Source organism: Pongo abelii, chromosome 19 (assembly GCF_028885655.2).
Source record: "Pongo abelii isolate AG06213 chromosome 19, NHGRI_mPonAbe1-v2.0_pri, whole genome shotgun sequence".
Taxonomy (NCBI): Eukaryota; Metazoa; Chordata; class Mammalia; order Primates; family Hominidae; genus Pongo; species Pongo abelii.
The window spans coordinates 44,457,469-44,479,717 of NC_072004.2; the positions used below are offsets into that span (position 1 = coordinate 44,457,469).

Sequence of the window (22,249 nt, forward strand, 5' to 3'; positions counted from 1 at the left end):
GTAGTATTTATATTCCTATGTTCATGATTTTTAAAAAAAACTTCAACGGATTTAAGATACATAAAATGTACCCTTCTAAAGAATACAATTCTGTGGTTTCTAGTATATTCACAGAATTGTGCAAGCATCCTGACTAGTGTTAGAACATTTTCATCCCAACAGAAAGAAACTCTGCATCCCTAAGCATTCACTCCCTATTTCTCCCTCTGCCTTACAGTCCCTGGCAATTACTAATCTACTTTCTGTTTCTATGGAGTTGCTTATTTTGAACATTTCATTTAAATGTAGTCACACAATATGTGGTCTTTTCTATCTGACCTCTGGTTTTTTTTTTTTTTTTTTTTGAGACTGAGTCTCACTCTGTCGCCCAGGCTGGAGTGCAGTGGCGCGATCTGGGCTCACTGTAAGCTCCGCCTCCCGGGTTCACACTATTCTCCTGCCTCAGCCTCCCGAGTAGCTGGGACTATAGGTGCCCGCCACCACGCCCAGCTAATTTTTTTTTTATTTTTAGTAGAGACAGGGTTTCACCATGTTGGCCAGGCTGGTCTTGAACTCCTGACCTCGTGATCCACACTCCTCGGCCTCCCAAAGTGCTGGGATTATAGGCATGAGCCACCATGCCTGGCCGTTTTTTTTTGGAGACGGAGTCTTGCTCTGTCGCCCAGGCTTGAGTGTAGTGGCGTGATCTCGGCTCACTGCAACCTCCACCTCCTGAGTTCAAGCGATTCTCCTGCCTCAGCCTTCTGTGTAGCTGGGACTACAGGTGTGCGCCACCATGCCTAGCTAATTTTTGTATTTTTAGTAGAGATGGGGTTTCGCCATATTGGCCAGGCTGGTCTTGAACTCCTGACCTTGTGATCTGCCCACCTCAGCCTCCGAAAGTGCTGGGATTACAGGCAAGAGCCACCGCTCCTGGCCTCTATCTGACCTTTTTAAGTTAGCATGATGATTTCAAAATTCATCCATATTGCAGTATGTGACTTCCTTCCTTTTTACAGCCTAATATTGTTCAGTGTAGGGATATGACACATTTTTGTTAATTTGTGCATCCTGGATGTTTGTATTGCTTCCAGTTTTGGCTATTTTGAATAATGTTACTATGAACATTCAGGTACAGGTTTTTTTGTGGACATGTGTTTTCATTTCTCTTGGGTATATATCTATGAGTGCAATTGCTGGGTCATATAGTAACTCTATGTTTAACATTTTGAAGAACACCTAACTTGTTCTCCATAGTGACTGTACCATTAACAATTCCATCAGCAATGTACAAGTGTTACAATTTGTCCACATTTTCATCAACACTTGTTATTGTCTCTTTTCTATTTTAGCCATCCTTGTAAGTATAAAGTGTTGTCTCACTGTGAGGGTTTTTTTTTGGCGTTTTTTTGGTACAGCTTTATTGAGATATAATTTACCTACATATTGAGATATAATTTACCCATTTAAAGTATACAATTAAATGGTTTTTACTACATTCACAGTTGTGCAACATCATTGCAATCAATTTTAGAACATTTTCATCATCCACAAGAGAAACCTCACACCCTTTAGCAATCTCGTTGAGGTTTTCATTTGCATTTCCATAATATGTAATAACATTGAACATCTTTTCATGTGCTGCTTGGCCACTTGTATACCTTCTTTGGAAAAATGTCCATTCAAATCTTTTGACCATTTTTAGTTTTAATTGTTGAGTTGTAAGACTCTTTATATATTTTAAATACAAATCCCTTAGATATATGATTTGCAAATGTTTTCTCTCATTTTGTGGGTTGTCTTTTCTTTTCACTTTCTTGATAGTGTCCTTTGAAACAGGTCATGCTCTGTCACCCAGGCTGGAGTGTAGTGGCGTGATTATGACTCACTGCAGCCTTGACCTCCTGGGTTCAAATGACCCTCCCACCTCAGACAGCACCACCCACCCCCCAACCCCCAGTAGCTGAGATCACAGACATGCACCACCATGCCCAGCTAACTTTTAATTTGTTTTGGTTGAGATGGGGGTCCCCCTATGTTGCTCAGGCTGTTCTGGAACTCTTGGGCTCAAGGGATCCTCTAGCCTGGCCCTCCCAAAGTGCTGGAATTACAGGCATGAACTACCTACCATGCCCAGCCTGATAGAGGCTTCGTAGCACAATTTTTTTTTTTTTTTTTTTTTTTTTGAGACAGAGTCCTGCTCAGTCACCCAGGCTGAAGTGCAGTGGCACAATCTTGGCTCACTGCAACCTCCACCTCCCGGGCTCAAGCCATTCTACTGCCTCAGCCTCCCAAATAGCTAGGATTACAGGTGCCCGCCACCATGCCCGGCTAATTTGTGTGTGTGTGTGTTTTTTTTTTTAGTAGAGATGTAGTTTCACCATGTTGGCCAGGCTGGTCTTGAACTCCTGACCTTAGGCAATCTGCCTGCCTCAGCCTCCCAAAGTGCTGGGATTACAGGCGTGAGCCACCACACCTGGCCTGTAGTACAATTTTTAATTGTAAAAAAGCTTAACAGTTATTTTTCCTTTTGTCATGTGTACTTCTGGTGTCATATCTAAAATACCATTGCCTCATCCAAGGTTACATTTTCTTCTAAGAATTTTATAGTTTTAACTCTTATATTTAGGACCAGATTTATTTTTTTATTTTATTTTATTTTATTTTATTTTATTTATTTATTTATTTTTTGCGACGAAGTCTCACTCTTGTGGCCCAGGCTGGAGTGCAATGGTGTGATCTCAGCTCACTGCAACCTCTGCCTCCTGGGTTCAAGTGATTCTCCTGCCTCATCCTCCTGAGTAGCTGGGATTACAGGCGCCTGCCATCATGCCCAGCTAATTTTTGTATTTTTAGTAGAGACGGGGTTTTACCATGTTGGCCAGGCTGGTCGCGAACTCCTGGCTTCAGGCGATCCACCTGCCTGGGCCCACTAAAGTGCTGGGATTACAGGTGTGAGCCACCATGCTTGGCCCAGAATTTATTTTGAGTTAATTTTTGCCTGTGGTGTGAGATAGGAGTCCAAATCCATCTTTTTGCTTGTGGATATCCAGTTGACCCAGCACCATTTGTTAAAAAGGCTATTCTTTCCCCCATTGAATGGTCTTGGCACCCTTGCTGAAAATCAATTGACCAAAAATAGTAGGGTTTATTTCTGAATGCTCAATTCCATTCCATTGATCTATATGTCTATCCCTATGCTATTAGCACACTCTTGATTACTGTAACTTTATACTAGGTTTTGAAATCAGGAAACATGAATCCTTCAACTTTGTTCTTTTTCAAGGTTGTTTTTGGCTTTTCTGAGTCTCTTGTATTTCCATATGGATATTAGGATTAGTATATCAACTTTCGCAAGAAAAGATGCTGGTATTTTGATAGGAATTGCATTAAATATATAGATCAATTTGAAGTATTGGCATCTTACAATATCAAGTCTTCTGATCCATGAACATGGGATGTCTAGGTTTTCTTTAATTTCTCTCAATAGTGTTTTGTAGTTTTCAGTGTACAAGTCTTGCACTTCTTTAGTTAAATTGATTCCTAAGTATTTTATTTATTCTTTTTGATGCCATTATAAGTGAAATTGTTTTCTTAATTTCATTTTTGGATTGTTCTTTGCTAGTGTATATAAATAAAATTAATTTTTGCATGTTGCTTTTGTATCTGGCAACCTTACTGAACTTGTTTATTAGTTTTAATAGGTTTATAATGGATTCCTTAAGGTTTTCTATACTTAAAAGTAAATCATGTCATCTACAAATAGAGGTAGTCTTGTTTCTCTCTTTCCTATCTGGATGTCTTTCTTTTTTTCTTATCTAATTGACCTGACTGGAATATCCAGCACAATGTTTAATAGAAAGTGAACATTCTGGCCAGGCACGGTGGCTCACACCTGTAATCCCAGCACTTTGGGAGGCTAAGGCAGGTGGATCATGAGGTCAGGAGATTGAGACCATCCTGGGCAACGTGGTAAAACCCTGTCCCTACTAAAAATACAAAAATTAGCTGAGCGTGGTGGCGTGCGCCTATAGTCCCAGCTACTCAGGAGGCTGAGGCAGGAGAATTGCTTGAACCTGGGAGGTGGTGGTTGCAGTGAACTGAGATTGCACCACTGCACTCCAGCCTGGGTGACAGAGCAAGACTCTGTCTCAAACAAACAAACAAACCAAGGGAAAAAAAAAAAAAAAGAAAGTGAACATTCTTGGTTTGTTCCTGATTTTAAGGGAGCTTTCAATCTTTCACATTAAGCGTTATGTTAACTGTGGGTTATATGAATATTTTAATGAACTACTTTTGAGCTACTAGTCCATTTTTTTTAAATTGGAAATATGATGCACTGTGATAGTAATATTGAAAATTAAAATTTAATCATTGTCCAGTCAGAGTTTTTACTTGGAAGTAACAGAAACTAACTCTAGCTTATTTAAGCACGAAGGAAGTTTACTAATGACATATTGTGGAGGAGGAGAGAGAAACAGGTTCAGTGAAGGACTGGAACAAGAAGGTTCCAGTAGCAACCAAGACCACAGGCTAAACATTGCCATAAACCCATCCAGGAAGACCATTACTGACGAACCACTAAATGCCACAGCTTGGAATGGGGGCCCCAAAACACTGAATACTGCCCCATTGCAGAAACTCAAGTTGCCCCTAGAAACAGATGTTTCTACCACCACTGCCACCACTAGGCATCATAACCAATTCCTGATTCTTTGTGTCTCTTGCTCTCAATTGGAGTTGGAGGAAGAAGACTGCAGATGTATTTTCACCCTTGTCTTTCTTACCCTTTGATCTTCTCAGTGATGAGGAGGTATAGAGATCCATCATTAAGAGCCCACCTTTGTAGTAAGCCTAGGGCAGTTCAAGTATGCAGCAGTGTAGTTGGAAGGAGGTCTTGCGCTGAAGTTGTGTTTAAGAGTTAACACGCTGCTTTTCCTTAAATTGCATATTTATTTAGGGTGGCTATATTAGTATGTTTTCATGCTGCTGATAAAGATATACTCGATACTGGGAAGAAAAAGAGGTTTAATTGGACTTACAGTTCCACATAGCTGGGGAGGCCTCAGAATTATGATGGGAGGCAAAAGGCACTTCTTACATGGTGGCGGCAAGAGAAAATGAGAAGGAAGCAAAAGCAGAAACCCCTGATAAACCCATCAGATCTTGTGAGACTTATTCACTATTTCAAGAATAGTATGGGAAAGACTGGCCCCCATGATTCAATTACCTCCCACTGGGCCCCTCCCCCAACACATGAGAATTCTGGGAGATACAATTCAAATTGAGATTTGGGTAGGGGCACAGCCAAACCATATCAGTGGCTTTGGACAAACTAATGGAAATCCTGTAGAGGCTGATGACTGTAGCACCTTTCCACACCAAATATAATTCAGATCCTAGCGGAACCACTTGATTTGATTATGTGAACTTAGGAAAATTACTTAGATTTTCTGAGCTTCAGTTTCTTTTTCTTTTTCTTTCTTTTTTCTTTTTCTTTTCTTTTTTTTTCTTTTTCTTTTCTTTTTTTTTTTTTTTTTTTTTTAGATAGAGTCTTTCTGTATCACCCAGATTGGAGTGCAGTGGCGTGATCTCGGCTCACTGCAACCTCCGTCTCCCGGGCTCAAGTGATTCTCCTGCCTCAGCCTCCCAAGTAGCTGGGATTACAGGCACCTGCCACCATGCCCAGCTAATTTTTGTATTTTTAGTAGAGACAAGTTTTCACCATGTTGGCCAGGCTGGTCTCACACTCCTGACCTCAAGTGATCTACCTGCCTTTGCCTCCCAAAGCGCCGGGATTACAGGCATGAGCCCATGCCTGGCTTCAGTTTCTTTGTCTAGAAAATGGTGACACACTTTCACAGGGTCATTGTGAGAGTAAAACGGAAAATGAACATAAGGCAAATAGGACAGTGTTTGGGACATAATAAGCATTAATAATTAGTGGCTAGTGTTCATATTCTCTGTCAGTCTACTTCTTGGCTACCAGGTCCTTTTCCTTGGAATCAGTCCCAGTCTCTCTTTTTCACTCTAACTTTTGAACCACCTACAGCTCCCAGTCATCTTTCATATGTCGGCTCCCAACCAGTGCCAGTGTTTTTTACCTTGAGTATCTGATCCACCCCAAAACAGCACTGCATCATATTGAACTTGGCCATGCTCTTGGCCAAAAGCTAGAAATGCTGTTGGCTGAGAGGCTTAGAAATGCCTCTCCAGCCCTACCATAATCAGCCGTGGCAAGCTGACATGAGGCAGGCCAGAAGAGCCAGGTGTTACAGGCTCTAAAGTTAGGCTGCCTAGAGTCAAACCTACTTATCTCCGCCACTTATTGTTAGTGACTTTGGTGAAGTTACATAACCTCTGTGTCTCAGTTTCATCTTCTGTAAAATGGGGATATTAATAGTATTATTTTGTAGAGTTATGAGGATTCAATAAATTGATATATGTAAAGCATTCAGAACAATGGTAGGCAAGTAAGCTCTCTAGTCTTTGCTGTTATTATCATTATTCAGTCTGGTACTCAAACCCAAGCACTGGAGAATGAGGGTACAAGGCAGGAAACCCGTAACTGGGAATTAAGATGCTAAGATCAAACTGCACATAGCAGAAAGATTGACTGGCTCAGGTTCAACAGTGAGCTGCCAATGTTGGTCCCTCAAAGTTCAGAAGTGGGGCCAGTCTCCAAGCCTGAAGTGTGGCTGTCACAAAGGGCTCACCTGTGCCCGTGAGAAGGCAGCAGGGGGATGGGGGCAACCATGTTATTGAGAAAAAGAGAGCATAGGCTTTATCAATGGATAAATGGCCAATGGATAGATAACAAGAGTTTGCTGGCAAAAGAGTAAAAGGATCAGAGCAATGCTTTATAACAGTGGTCTCCAAAGTGGGGTGTGTGCTAATTCCTGGAATTCATTAGGAGCTGGCTGCCCTGAGCTGCAGAAAAAAGACTAGAATTTATATTTATTTTTCTTTAAAAGAATTAAACTTTACTGATACCCAATATATCAACTGATGCTGGAAGCCACATTTGTCTGAACATGAGTCAAGTGTCATAAATGGTAAGAGAGATCTCCCAAGAGGAATTTGTGTGCTGTAGGGTGTCATTAGGCTATTTTTATTAAAAAAAAACCAAAAAACAAAAAACACAAGACCTTTAAACTTTAGATAGTAGAACCTTGGGTGGCAGGTTATCTCAGTTGGTTAGAGCCCAGTGTTAATAAATCACAGAGTACTTATAATACTGTAAAGTGAGTTGAAGAGTGACCATCAAAATCAATTGTATCAAATAGGATTATGGGCCATTGAGGGGTAAAGGACTTAAAAGAATTGTCCATTTAAAAAGATGAACTGTGAACTGCACAATTTTTCTCTTACAAAAAGACTAGTGTTCAAAAATTTCTGACCTTTTCCGTTATGACAAATGAATTTAAAAACTGTGCTACCACGAGATATTACAATAATCAATCAACTAATTAATAATAAAACAATTAAAATAATAAGCACATTTAATTAGTGTCTTTAAGGAAAAAATGGTGTTTAACAGTGAATGAAAAGTCGCTGTTTTGGGGGGCCAAGGCAGGAGAATCGCTTGAGTCCAGGAATTTGAGACCAGCCCCGGCAACATAGTAAGACCTCATCTCTACAAAAAAATTAAAGATTAGCTGGGCCTGGTGGTATGTGCCTGTAGTCCCAGCTACTTAGGAAGCTGAGGCAGGAGGATCACTTGAGCCTAGGAGTTTGAGGTTACAGTTTGAGTGCAGCAGCCGAGCTATGATCACACACAGCTCCAGCTATGATTGGGCTATTGCACCCCAGCCTGGGTGACAGAGAGAGTTTGTCTCAAAAAGCAAAGAAAAAGAATAGAAAAATAACTGCTCTTGCAAAGGAACTCTTTTTTTATTAAGAAAGCATTTTGAAAATGGATGTCTGGAAGTCAAATTGTTTCTGTTTGCAGATGACATGATTGTATATTTAGAAAACTCCGTTGTCTCAGCTCAAAATCTCAAGCTGATAAGCAACTTCAGCAAAAATCACAAGCATTCTTATACACCGATAACAGACAGGGAGCCAAATCATGAGTGAGCTCCCATTCACAATTGCAACATTGTTTTTTTATTCCTGAAAATGATATAACTTTATCATTACTTATGAAACATTTATACCTGCATGCTTTACAAAAAACTTGGAAATAGTCTTTTAATCTATTAATATTCCAGACATAGATTTACAATACTTTTCAATAGCTTGCAAAAATAACTCTTGGACATCAGTAGATTTATTGGCTGAATTTCAATAAAACTTTGTATAGTTGCTGGATAGAAATGAATATTAGGATTTAGCAATGTGTTTGTGGTGCATTTGGCATTGTGTAAATTTGAGACTATATTTCTCAGCTATGATGGCAATTAAAACATATTTTCAAAATAAAGTTAGAAACACACTTATGTATCATTTCATCACAAATTGTTAAGCCAATTTTTTTAAAACAGTGGAATTTACTCAATTATAGGGAGAACAAAAATGTTTTTGTACCTCAAATATATAAGATAAAAATTTAAATTAAAAATACTCATTTCTTCTTTATCTCCTTTTAATTTCTGTACTTGTGTACATTTATAATATATATATGTTATAAGTGGACATCATTTAGAAATAATATATAATATACATGTATATTAATATATACAATATATAAATATATAATACTCATGTATATATGTAATATATACATAGTCATAGGCGGACATCTTTTAGAAATAAATAAATTCGGCTGGGTGCGGTGGCTCATGCCTGTGATCCCAGCACTTTGGGAGGCCAAGGTGGGCAGATCACTTGAGCCTAAGAGTTTGAAACCAGCCTGGGAAACATGTCGAGACCCCATCTCTAAAAAAAAATACAAAAATTAGCTGAGTGTGGTGGCACATGCCTGTAGTCTCAGCTACATAGGAGGCTAAGGCCAGAGGATCACCTGAGCCTGGGGAGGTCAAGGCTGCAGAGAGCCATGATCGTGGTTCTACACTCCAGCCTGGGTGACAGAGTAAGACGCGATCTCAAAAATACAATACAATACAATACAATAAATTAAAATGAATATACTAGAGATTCATGCTCAAGCATTTGTATTGATACGAAGTGTTTTCAAAAGGGTTTGGAGACAACTGCTATAGGAAGACAGGTCTGAGCCTAGGTATGACATAAAAGAAGAGAAAGGACAAAAAGATGAGAGGACAGAAGACTAGTCAGTTACCTCAGCAATACAATATTCCAGGCTGGTGTTAATAAGAGGCTGAATTAAGGTGTTGACATTTTGAATGGAAAGGAGCAGACTCAATGGAATGAGATAATGAGAAGACAGAAGTAATAAATGTTGACAACCAATGACACATAGAAAGCAGGAGAGAAGGAAGTGTCAGTAACTGAATTGAGAGAAAGACAAAGTTATTGAGGAATAAAACAATGAATTTTGTTTTAAATATGTTGAACTTTAGTGCCTTAGGGAACATTAAGTGAAAGGATCTATGGACCGGTTGAAAAAAAGAAACTGGTGCTGGCTTTAGCAGCACATACACTAAAATTGGAATGATGCAGAAATTATCATGGCCCCTGTACAAGGATGACATGCAAATTCATGAAGCCTTCTGACGTACATTACTGTAAAGATAACATGCCTTCGTGGAAACCAACAGCTTTGACTTCTTAAAATACGAACACCTTTTGGAGGCATCCACAACTTGTTTTTCCCCTCACGACTTCCCACTGTAGCAGAAGACAAAGAAAAGAGAGAATACAGTGGATTAATATGTGGCCATTGCTTTGGGAAACTCAGGTTCCAAACCCACTCTACCATTTTGTAGTAATGAAACTCTGGAGATTTATTTAACACTTCTAAGGTTTAGTCCCCTTATTGTTAAATGATGGCATAATAATACTTATTTTATATACTTATTGTGAGAATTAAATTAGCAAATATATGCAAAGTGCTTATGTCCTTGCCTTGTATAGTTAAGCATTAAATAAAAAATAGTTCTAATTATTATCTATTCACTATAGCTCTTGGAAAATAAATTGACTACTATATTGTCTCTGATCTTAGCCTACTATATCATATTCTACATATTCACGTGTGTGCGCACACATACACCAAAAAATAAAGATCATTCACAAAGTTTTTAGTATTTGAGACCTAGACTGAGAAAGAATATTAAAATTCTCATATTTGGATCAAACCTATAATAATGTTATCCTTACACCTACATACAATTTTTCAGTCACAGAAATTATATACATTCATAAAGCACAACAGAAATCCACCCTATCTATACTTGGTGTCCTTTAGGCAGAGAGCAGAGCAAAGTGGAGAATAAAAATATCCAAAGAAAAAAAGTATACTTTCCTGAAATGAAGAACAAAAGCTACAAATTTAAAAGATACAGGCCAGACATGGCGGCTCACGCCTGTAATCCCAGCACTTTGGAGGGCCAAGGTGGGCAGATCACGAGGTCAGGAGATGGAGACCATCCTGGTTAACACAGTGAAACCCCGTCTCTACTAAATATACAAAAAAAATTAGCTGGGCATGGTGGCAGGCACCTGTAGTCCTAGCTACTCGGGAGGCTGAGGCAGGAGAATGGCATGAACCTGGGAGGCAGAGCTTGCGGTGAGCCAAGATCGCACCACTGCACTCCAGCCTGGGCAACAGAGTGAGACTCCATCTCAAAAAAAAAAAAAAATGATACACTGTGTTGTAGAAAAAATTAGCACAGTGGAATAGAACTGTGACACAGCTACATGAAGTGACTAAACGTCATGAACTAAGTGAATAATCTTATGGGTATCTAGGTAGAAAACACAAGCCACTTGTAGAAGGAAGATGTAAAGCTGAGCTCAAACTCATTCACAATAATCGTCCATGCCAAAAGATTATAGAACAATGTTTACAGAGTTCTAAGGAGAAACGAGTGTGACCCAAGAATTTTATACCCAGCTAAATCTCCACTTGTGTATAAGGCCATCAAAAAATAGTCTCAAATGACAAAGGCTTACTTCAGGTAAAACACATATAAACACTGGTTGAAAAAGCTACCTGATGATAAAGTCTAGCCAATTAAGACATTTCTAGGCTTGGCACAGTGGCTCAAGGCTGTAATCCTAGCACTTTGGGAGGCGGAGGTGGACAGATCACCTGAGGCCAGGAGTTCATGACCAGCCTGGCCAACATAGATGAAACCCTGTCTCTATTAAAACACAAAAATTAGCTAGGTGCAGTGGCACGTGCCTGTAATCCCAACTACTCGGGAGGTTGAGGCAGGAGACTTGCTTGAGCCCAGGAGGTGGAGGTTGCAGTGAGCTGAGATCGCACCACTGCACTCCAGCCTGGGTAACAGAGCAAGACTCTGTCTCAAAAAAAAAAAAAAAAAAAAAAGACATTTCCGAATGAAAAACTAGAAAATGGGAACTATTTAATAAGGCTAATCATGAAGTCTGAATCTATATAAATCTAGAAATAAGGTAAAACAACTACAGATATTACAAAATAGGACCTACATATGTGAATAAGGAAGCAGAGCTGCAAAGCAAAGTGAGGTGGACATCTGGGTGGTGGTGTAACCCAGTACAGGGTGTCAGAGCCTAAGAAGGCATCATCCACTCAGGGGTGCAGCCCAGCATAGGGTATCAGAATCCAAGCAGGGTACCTATGTTGGAGGGCTGCTTGAGTGCAAGGAGTGCCTGCACAGGGTGAGACAGGTGTCCATGTAGGGTAGTAGTGGTGGTTCAGTGCAGAGTGTCAGAGTCTGAGCCAAATGAGGAAGGTATCCATGCATGAGGATGACCTGTTTATGTTATCAGAGCTCAAGCAAGATAAGAGGGGCATCCACATGGCAGCATAGGCTGGCACACGGTAAAACCTTGAGCAGCATGTAGAGGGACTACCGATGCAGGGTAAAAAGGTTTTTCGTACTTACTTGCCACTTTTTTTCTGAAAGTATGTGATTTTTTAATAAAAGTGCCCTAACATAGATTTCCCCCGATATTACAGATAATTACCTGAGGGGAAATGACATAGAAAATATAAAGTATTATTTGATGTATATGTATACAGATACCAGGAGTATCACATTAATCACACGACACTGATTCCTTTCAACTATCTTGCTTTTCTAATACATAAATAATTTTGCATGTGTCATTAAGAAACTTTCTCATGCTGATTTATTAAAGCATTTTAATGCTACTTAAAGAATATGAAGTGTGGCCGGGTGTGGTGGCTCACGCCTGTAATCCCAGCACTTTGGCAGGCCAAGGCAGGTGGATCACAAGGTCAAGAGATCAAGTCCATCCTGACCAACATGGTGAAACCCCGTCTATGCTAAAAATACAAAAATTAGCTGGGTGTGGTGGTGCATGCCTGTAGCCCAGCTACTTGGGAGGCTGAGACAGGAGAATCGCTTGAACCCGGGAGGTTGAGGTTGCAGTGAGCTGAGATCACACCACTGCACTCCAGCCTGGAGACAGAGCGAGATTCCATCTAAAAAAAAAAAGAATATGAAGTGTGACGCTGGGTGCAGTGGTTCACACCTGTAATCCCAGCACTTTGAGAGGTGAAGGTAAGAGGATCACTTGAGCCAAGGAGTTTGAGGCTGCAGTGAGCTATAATCACAGTGCTACACTCCAGCCTGGATGACAGAGCAATACCTTGTCTCTTTCTCTTAATTTAGAAAAAAAAAAAAAAAAGAAAGAAAGTAGGGAGATTGCAAGTAAACCCTGAGAACTCCTAGATCACCTCAGTTTGCAACACCATTCACCTCTTTCCTCACCACTGCCTAAGAAGGCACATGAAGCTTAGTCACTGTGCAGACTCCCAAAACTTTCTGGAACTTCATGCAAAGGTTAAGCCTTGGAACCAACTCTGAATTTCCTTGTGGTTTCACACTTGTCACATTTTCTTCTCACCTTGTCACCACCCACACAAACTCAGCCTCCTGGATGCATCACGCTTGGGTTGCTTCACTTCCTGGCTCCTGGTAAGCCACAATTGCAAGAGCTATTGCTGGTAAAACTGGTGACCCATTAAAGGCACACAAATAGGAACATAGGTGCAGGGGAGCCACAAGTGCACTATCTGAATGTGTCAGGGTGAGAACATTATGTTTCCTCAGCTCTCACTCATCCTCTGGTGGAGAGGCCTCTTTGGTCTTCAGTCTTCCAATAACTGTCTATAGAATATTTTTGCATGCTATTCATCTATACCTGAATGCAAGCATGCTTTCAGGACAGAAGAAATGTCATATAGGTCAGAATAATGTTTCGATGGGCTCAGGGTTTTTATCCCCAGTTGTCCTGTCTACTGATTTCGTGCTGTCTACTGGTAGTGGTTCCAAATTCTGGTCTTCAAACTGGTGATGATATGGAAATAATTTTTTCATTATTATTAATCTGTCATGAAATTTTAAAAATAAGAATAATGTGGGAGAACAGGTCTAAATTTCATTTGGTAAAAAAGGAACTCTTTTTTTTTTTTTTTTTTTTGAGACATGGTCTCACTCTGTTGCCCAGACTGGAGTGCAGTGACACAATCATGGCTCACTGCAGCCTCAACTTCCTGGGCTCAGGTGATCCTCCCACCCCAGCCTCCCAGGTGGCTGGGACTGTAGGCATGGGACACCACGCCTGGCTAATTTTATTTTATTTTTTTTGTATTTTTTTGTAGAGATGGTGTTTTACCATGTTGCCCAGGCTGGTCTCAAGCTCCTGGGCTCAAGCAATCTGCCGACTTCCCTTGGCCTTGCAAAGAGTTTCTTTTCTTTTTTTTTTTTTTTTTTTTTTTTTTTGAGATGGAGTCTTGCACTGTTGCCCAGGCTGGAGTGCAGTGGTGCAATCTCAGCTCACTGCAACCTCCATCTCCCGGGTTCAAGCGATTCTCCTATCTCAGCCTCCCAAGTAGCTGAGATTACAGGTGCCTGCCACCACACCCAGCTAATTTTTTGTATTTTTAGTAGAGACGGGGTTTCACTATGTTGGTCAGGCCGGTCTTGAACTCCTGACCTTGTGATTCGCCCACCTCAGCTTCCCAAAGTGCTGGGATTACAGGTGTGAGCCACTGTGACCATCCCAAGAACTATTCTTTATCCTGAGACTATGTCCTTATATTTTTAGTTTCAAAAATAGCTCTCCTTTCGGGGCCAGGTGCACTGGTTCACACCTGTAATCCTGTAATTATGCCTCTAATCCTAGCACTTTAGGAGGCCGAGGCAGGCAGATAACTTTTGTCCACCAATCTCAGTCTCCCAAAGTGCTAGGATTACAGGCGTGAGCCACCGCGCCTGACTATTCTTCACATCTTGAAGCACAGCTACCACAGCTGACATAATAGTCCAACAATTTTGTCAGCAAATAGGCCGATCCTTTTCCAAGAATATCAATTCCTCCCCCTTTTGCCACCCAACATCCTTCCATTCATTAACAACCACACTGGCTACCAGAAATTGGGAAAGAGAAGAGCAGCCACAGTAGCCAGAAAGTTAAGAATTGTCTTCCCCTGAGTCCTCGCCTCTTCAAAGGCAGAGGAATGGTTATAGCTGGGTCATCCCTGAAGGCACTAGCAAAGCAGGAATACCAGGATAAGAGTGACAGCGAGAGAAACACTCATCTTTAATTAATGAAATCTGAATTTTGTAATCCCCAAATCTAGAAAGAAGCTATTTTAATGTTAGCATACATGCAAGGTTTATGTCATCTTGAAAAATCAAATTTAATTTTGAGTTTTCTTTTGGGACAGGGAGACCCTCATCTTTTTAGTGCTTAAGGTCTCTAAGGCTCTCTGTCTCTCTCCCTCTTTTTTTTTTTTTTTTAAATTGAGACACAGTCTTGGTCTGTCGCCCAGGCTGGAGTGCACTGGCATGATCTCAGTTCACTGCAACCTCTGCCTCCTGGGCTCAAGTGACTGTCCTGCCTCAGCCACCTGAGTAGCTGGGACTACAGGCGTGTGTCACCACGCCCGGCTAATTTTTGTATTTTTAGTAGAGACAAGGTTTCTCTCTGTTGGCCAGGCTGGTCTCGAACTCCTGGCCTCAAGTTATCTGCCCGCCTCAGCCTCCCAAACTGCTGGGATTACAGGCATGAGCCATTGCACCCGGCAAGGCTCTTCTTTATCTGGCCTTAATTGTGTTTTCTTCACTTCTGTATGCCTGCAGCCTTGTACTGGCATAAAGACCATGCTTAATCAAGGTCTGTTGAATTAACTAATAAATGAACGAAAGACCTTGCAGAGCAGAACCAAGTGCTGGGAAAGGGACAAAGATAGGGAATGGGGAGCAGGGTGGCATTGGAAAGCACCATTAAAGAACTTGCCTGGAACATCTGCTTCAGATTTACTGTAATTTCTACCAGTTTTGTCTTATCTTTGGTTACATTAGTTCACCCTCTTTTATGTGACTTCATTGTTCTTTCCTTTCCTTGAATGTTTCCCTTGAGTTAGTAATTTTTTCTTATGAAGGTCTTTTGCAGACCCACTCTCCTGTTCTGTGTCCCTCCCACTTAGGATTTCCCAGGGACCTTTGGTTCGTATGTGGGATTGCAGTCTTTGGGTAGCTGCTTTCTCCAGCACTATAATTTCCCTCGTACCATTTTTTTCACCCAGGCCTATAACAGAGAGATGGCTGCAGACTGTTGCCATGAATAGCATCAATCTCTTCACCTTCTGGAGCTTCAGCTTGTACTCTTAAGATGGAATCCAGCTGGCTGGGTGTAAATGTGCTTCGTTTGTGCCAATTCAGTCTCGGCAAGTGTTTTCATCAAAATTAGAGGCTGAAATTGCTGGCTGCCAGGGCATTCCTGGTAACTGAACATTTTTCTGATTGGAGATGGGAGTCATGCCCTAGGCCCTTTATGCAAGAGTGCACCATCCCAATTTCTTGCTGTTTTTACTGGAGGATGTCTTCAGATCTGGCACACTATACTACATCTGAGCAAGAGAGTATTTGGTCCCATTCAAATTTGTTGCTAGAATCTAGGGCCAGCCTTGGTCTAACCTGTAAAATAGGTATAAGGTAGAACCCTGGTGAAACTAAGCTATATTGCCCTGTCTCAGCCCAGATTCACATCCAAAATAAATCAAAGACCAACTCCTATAAAAGCCTTGAAAAGTAAAGTATGTAAATCTTCACCATTCATTATTCACCTGAAGTGAACTTGAGGGCATCTAGGAGAAAGTTGCTGAGCTCATTATAGAGTACACCATCACTCCACTAAAGTCACACACTTCTCAAGAGCTGCTTCTACCCTCATATAAGCCCATTATTACCCTCTTCCCTCTCAGGGGATGCCAATTTTTTTTTTTTTGAGGCAAAATTCACATAACATAAAATTAATCATTTTAAAGTGCACAATTGGTTGAGCATGGTGGCTTATGCCTCTAATCCCCGCACTTTGGGAGGCTGAGGTGGGCCGATCTCTTGAGCCTAGGAGTTTGAGACCAGCCACGGGCAACATGGCGAAAACCCATCTCCACAAAAAATACAAAAATTAGCCAGGCATATGGTGTGTGCCTGTAGTCCCAGCTACTTGGGAGGCTGAGGTGGGAGGATTGCTTGAGCCGGGGAGGTCGAGGATGCAGTGGCATTTAGTATATTCACAAGGTTGTACAACTATTGGTTCTATCTAGTTCCCTAATATTGTCATTACCCAAAGGAAACCTTGTACCCATTAAGCAGCCATTCTCCTATTCCCCCCTGCACCAGTATATTTTGTTATTTTTAATATATTTAAAAAAAAAACAACAAAAAACAGAGACAGGGTCTCAGTATGTTGCCCGGGCTGGTCTTGAACTCCTGAGCTCAAACAATCCTTTCACCTCAGCCTTCCAAGGTGCTGGGATTACAGGCATGAGTCACCTCTTCTGGCTCTCTTCCAGTATATTTTAAAGGTCCCCTGGGCTATTCAAAAGGGTAGCCAGGGCCAGGCATGATGGCTCATGCCTAAAATCCCAGTACTTTGGGAGGCCAAGACGGGCAGATCACCTGAGGTCAGGAGTTCGAGACCAGCCTGATCAACATGGTGAAACCCCATTTCTACTAAAAATACAAAAATTAGCTGGGGGTGCACTTCTGTAATCCCAGCTACTCGGGAGGCTGAGGCAGGAGAATCACTTGAAACTGGGAGGTGGAGGTTGCAGTGAGCCAAGATCAGGCCACTGCACTCCAGCCTGCACGATGGAGCGAGACTTCATCTCAAAACAAAAAACAAAACAAGAAAAACAAAAGGGCAGCCAGGGCTGAGAACCATTAGCATCATGCAATCTCATTTCCCCTATGCCTCTCCCTACTTAGAACGCCACTGTTTATCCAGGTGGCCAAGCAGCTAAATCAAAGATTCTCTTTAGAAATGTGGGGGCAAGTTCTGTTTTTTTGCCCCAGTCACACAGGTACCATTGGCTTTGGCAACCCGACTCCTCCTCTTTCCGTATTTTTCTCCATCATCTGCACTTCATTCTCACTGGCCTTTGCTCTCCAAGAAGCCTGTTAAACAAATCCTCTCTAAGGTAAGAATTCCCACTCTTTCTCCCCATTCCTGAAGGGTCAGCTGATCTCAAGATTCCTTGATGTTTGCCTTTTAACTGACGGAAAAGCCTTTCAGACTCAGAGAACCCCTCTCTAATGGTGCATTTTAGGCACTAAACAGATGGGGAGTGGAAGGAAATGTTTTAGGAATGAAGGAAACTTTTCCAGTTACTCTTCACCTAAGAATGACACATATACTGAACAAAGGATGGGGTTTGCAGTTGGAAGATAGCGTGGTCCTGGGCACCATGTAACCTAATGTCTCAGAGCCTGTATCCTTACCTGTAAAATTATGATAATATTGACCCAAAAGAGTTATATTTCCATAAGTTGCAGCCATAGGAACTGAGTCTGGTTGAAAATGAATTTATTAAAAGGATATTGGTTGGTTCACAGAATTGCTAGGAGAGTTGGCAAATCAGGGGTTATAAACAGAAAGGAAGAATGCCACAAAGCAAGCAGCAGAACTTAGGAGACTGCTGTACTGTCACCAAGTACCAGCTGCTGCAGCTCACCCTGCCAGCACCACTGGCGCTGGGGGCTGGGTGTTCTGTTTGCTCTGTCGCCCCAGAAGCTATACATTGCTGCCATTTTTCCCTCACCACAGCTAGAAAGAATTATCCACAGCCTCTGCTTCTTTGTGTCACTAGCTCCCAATTCAAAGTCTGTCACAGGTTTGTTTGCTTGGTTAAAGCTAGACTATGTGTCTCATGTCCTGTGAGAGCAAGCACCTGGCATTTTCAGCCTGCAGAGTGGGAGAAGGCCCTGCCTTCCACCACGACTCCTAAGGTGGGGAGGGTTCCCCGGATGAAGGGAGGGAGTTCAGACACCGGACATCCAAAAATAAAGACAAAGGTTCCTTTTCCAATTGTGGGGGTTAGTGAGACAAAGTGTATGAAAAGCATAAACGCTGAAGTGCCATGTTGGTATTGGTTAGCAACACTTTGTTCACACTGTCACGTATTGCACTGCATTTCCTCTTTTTCCTCCCTCTCTTCTTCTTTCTGTCTCATACGCAGTTATGTGCCCTCCAGCCCAGGACAGAGCATGCTCATAAATGCTGAGTGAACAAAATATTCTGCTGCCTTTGCTTGTTTGATGAAGCAGGTTGGTGTTTATTGGTTTGTCCCCCTTGCCAAAGGCCCTGATTTTCATTTGGGGATCCGTGTAGTTCATGGGAATGAGATTCCATTCCCTGCACCAGCAATAGGGTTCATGGCCTAAACTAAGTCGATCAGCATATTCCATCTCCCTCGCCATAGCAATCGGTTCAGGAGCAGGCACGTGACCTAAGGGTTCCAATCTGAGTTACGCTTGGCAATTTTGCAAGGACAAGAACATCCTCTGTTTTCTTGCTGAACTATGAATGAGAATGCGTGTAGCATTGAGAGCTTCTGGCAGCTCTCTTGGAATCACCAGGGGAGTCAGACTTAGAATGAAGTGAACATTGTAGAAGGCAGGGCCACAGGACAAAAAGAAACCAGGTGTTTTGTGCCCATTTAGCCAAAATGGGCACAGGATAAAGCTATGCCCAAATCCAGACTTCTCCTTTGGACTTCTCAGTTATATGAGCCAAAAAATTCCATTTATTATTTAAGCTGGAATGAGTCAGGTTTTCTGATTCATACAACTGAAAGTATCTGATACCTGCTTTGCTCCTTCCCTGCCTCACGATAATAGAATTACTGTTTATTCAGTGCTGGCTAATACAGTCTTTTGGAAATACAGATCAAAATTACTATCATGCTCTCACGATTGGGAAACAGCATAATCTATGCCCTAGAAACAGAACTAACTAAAATTTAAAATAGAATAGCCCTACCTAACCTCGGCCAAATTTTAAAAGAAATTTCAGTAAAATCTTTTATTATTCTTTGGCCTAGAAAGATGAAAACATCAAGGAAGTAAGAGAAAACTCTGTTAAACAAACAAAGTTAAACAAAACAAGAACGCTACACCAGGCCAAGCACAGTGGCTCATGCCTGTAATCCCAGCACTTAGGGAGGTAGAGACAGGACTGTGTGAGCCCAGGAGTTTGAGAACAGTTGGGGCAACAAAGTGAGACCCGGTCTCCATAAAAAATTTAAAAAATTAGCCAGGCATGGTGGCACATGCCTGTGGTCCCAGCTACAAGGGAGGCTGAGGCAGGAGGATTGCTTGAGCTCAGGAGGTTGAAGTTACAGTGAGTCGTGTTCATGCCAGCCTGGGTGATAAGAGTGAGACTCTGTCTGATTAAAAAAAAAAAAGTCCACCCCCCCCACCCTAAATAACACCTCCCCACACCTAAACACCTAAACCAAAACAAACAACAAAATATAATGCAAAGAAAGCAAAATGTATTCTATCTATCCCATAGAGGGAAGTACTATGGAGTGATATCCTACCTGGCTGTCCTAAGGCAGGTTCCTAAGAGCATAGCCTGAGACAGGGATGCTTACGTAAGTGATTTATTGAAGAGTGCCCTTGGGAGAAACCTGAAAGGGATTAAGGGAAGCAGATCAGAAGATGCTAAGCAAGAATGAAAAAAAGAACTCTTACCTTAGCCTGATTCTGCAGAAAGCTCTGTCTGGAGCATAAATTGCTCCAAAGTTTGTCTCATCCGGAGGCAAGGGGGCCTATATACCAGTAGGAGGACCCTGGAAAGAGGTGGGGTGGAGGCAGTGTGTGTAATTTCTCAGGCATTTCTGGGCAAAGTAGCTCCTGTCAGCCAAGGGAAATCTTCCCACGAAGACGCAGATGTAAGTAAGCATCAGCTAGGAGATGGGTGCACGAGCCTGGTAGAGAGAATCCTGGCAGACAACTAACAGCACTTGTAAGAACTGATATGGCCAAAGGTTCTCTTGAAAATTCCCTTAATTTGCCCATTTTGAGACTTTATTTTAAAAAAATTCAGAAAATCATTCTTTTATTATTATTATTATTATTATTTTGCTGCTTGTAACACATTAGCAAATTTATGAAAATTCTAATTGGATGCCATTTCGTGTTTCCATCATCCTTGTCTTCTAGGGACAGCTTCCTGTCAGTTCCTCTAATTCTCCTTTAAGTTTGTGTGTCTCTGGCTGGGTGGTGGCTCACACCTGTAATCCCAGCATTTTGGGAGGCCAAGGCAGGCGATCACTCAAGGCCAGGAGCTCGAGACCAGCCTGGCCAACATGGCAAAACCACGTCGCTACCAAAAAAATAAAAAAGTAGCCAGGTGTGTTGGCATGTGCCTGTAGCCCCAGCTACTTGTGAGGCTGAGGTGGGAAAATTGCTTGAACCCAGGAGGTGGAGGTTGCAGTAAGCCAAGACCGCGCCACTGCACTCCAGCCTGGGTGACACAGCAAAACTCCATCTCAGAAAAAACAAAACAAAAAAACAAAACCAGTTAATGTGTCTCTATGGCCCTCAGTTAATTCTTCAATTTCTCCCTCCGCAGGTACTAACCACATTACTATTCACCTGCATATTGCATTTTATTTTTGTTAATGGTCAGTAAACCTTTAAAGTTACTTTTTTTTACAGTAAACCTTTAAAGTTACAGTTTTTTAAAGGTTTAAAACTGCACATCCTTTCTGCAGTTTTAAACCAACATGTACATCTGGTTTTGGTTTTGTTTTTTTGTTTTTGTTTTTGAGACAGAGTTTTGCTCGTCACCCAGGTTGGAGTGCAACGGTGCGGTCTCAGCTCACTGCAACCTCCGCCTCTTGGGTTCAAGCGATTCTCCTGCCTCAGCCTCCTGAGTAACTGGGATTACAAGCCCCAGCCAACATGCCCGCCTAATTTTTTTGTATTTTTAGTAGAGACAGGGTTTCATCATGTTGGCCAGGCTGGTCTTGAACACCTGACCTCACATGATCCACCTGCCTTGGCCTCACAAAATGCTGGCATTACAGGCGTGAGCCACTGTGCCAGTCCCTACATCTGTTTTAAGTTTGGTTGTTACTTTCATTCTCTCACTTTTTCTCATTGTTAGTTAGATGGGCGCACAATGTACATATACCCTAGAGTGAGTTAAGTGCACTGAACCCCAGCATGTGATGGCAGGAACTCTGGACAGGTTTTGCACACAGCTTAAGTTCCCAGCTGTTCCATGTCCTGCTATTTGACTTGCTTGAGCTGGTGGAGCTTAAAACTAGAATCTTTCTAGGCTGTCCTGATATTCTTCAGAGTTGTGAGCATTGTGTGAGATAACATACTGGAAGGCACACAGAAATATAAGGTGATAGTATTATGCGCACTGTGATTGATAGGATATTTATATTTCAAATTCCAAATTTGCTTTCAGATGGTTGCCTTTTGGGTTCTGAGATGACTTCATCTCTTACCAATGTTTCTTGGGCTGTAAGTTGCTAGGATTTGACTTTCTCTTGCAGCGGTGACACAGAGTGAGTTAGTCACTTGTCAAGGTGAGTCAACACTAGGGGGACCCAGGCATGGAGCAAATTGAAGTGGAGTTTTTCAGTGATGCCATCTCTCTTCTTCCTTCTCTATGTTCATCTTCTCAGGAGCCTCCCATGCCCTCAGGGTGGCCGCTGGATTTTCAGAGCCCAATTCACTGGGCTGTAACTACATTTTCCGTGAGCTCAGACAGACAGCCTCCTCAACAAATAAATGAACTAAACAAAGCCAAAAACCTTCTGTTCTATGTCCCATTAGCTTTCAGGTCTAGATGACATGTTAGAAAACTGCTGGGCTCTATTAAGTGTCAATGGCTGGAAACTGTTCTTACCCTC

The 22,249-nt window shown here is 41.8% G+C and overlaps 1 non-coding gene across 1 annotated transcript; it reads left to right on the forward strand.

Annotated features, from left to right (window-relative positions):
• Positions 1–9,520: 9,520 nt before the first annotated feature.
• Positions 9,521–9,625, forward strand: LOC112129755 (U6 spliceosomal RNA). Its single transcript, XR_002912111.1, has one exon. It is a non-coding gene; the product is annotated as a U6 spliceosomal RNA (small nuclear RNA).
• Positions 9,626–22,249: the final 12,624 nt, after the last annotated feature.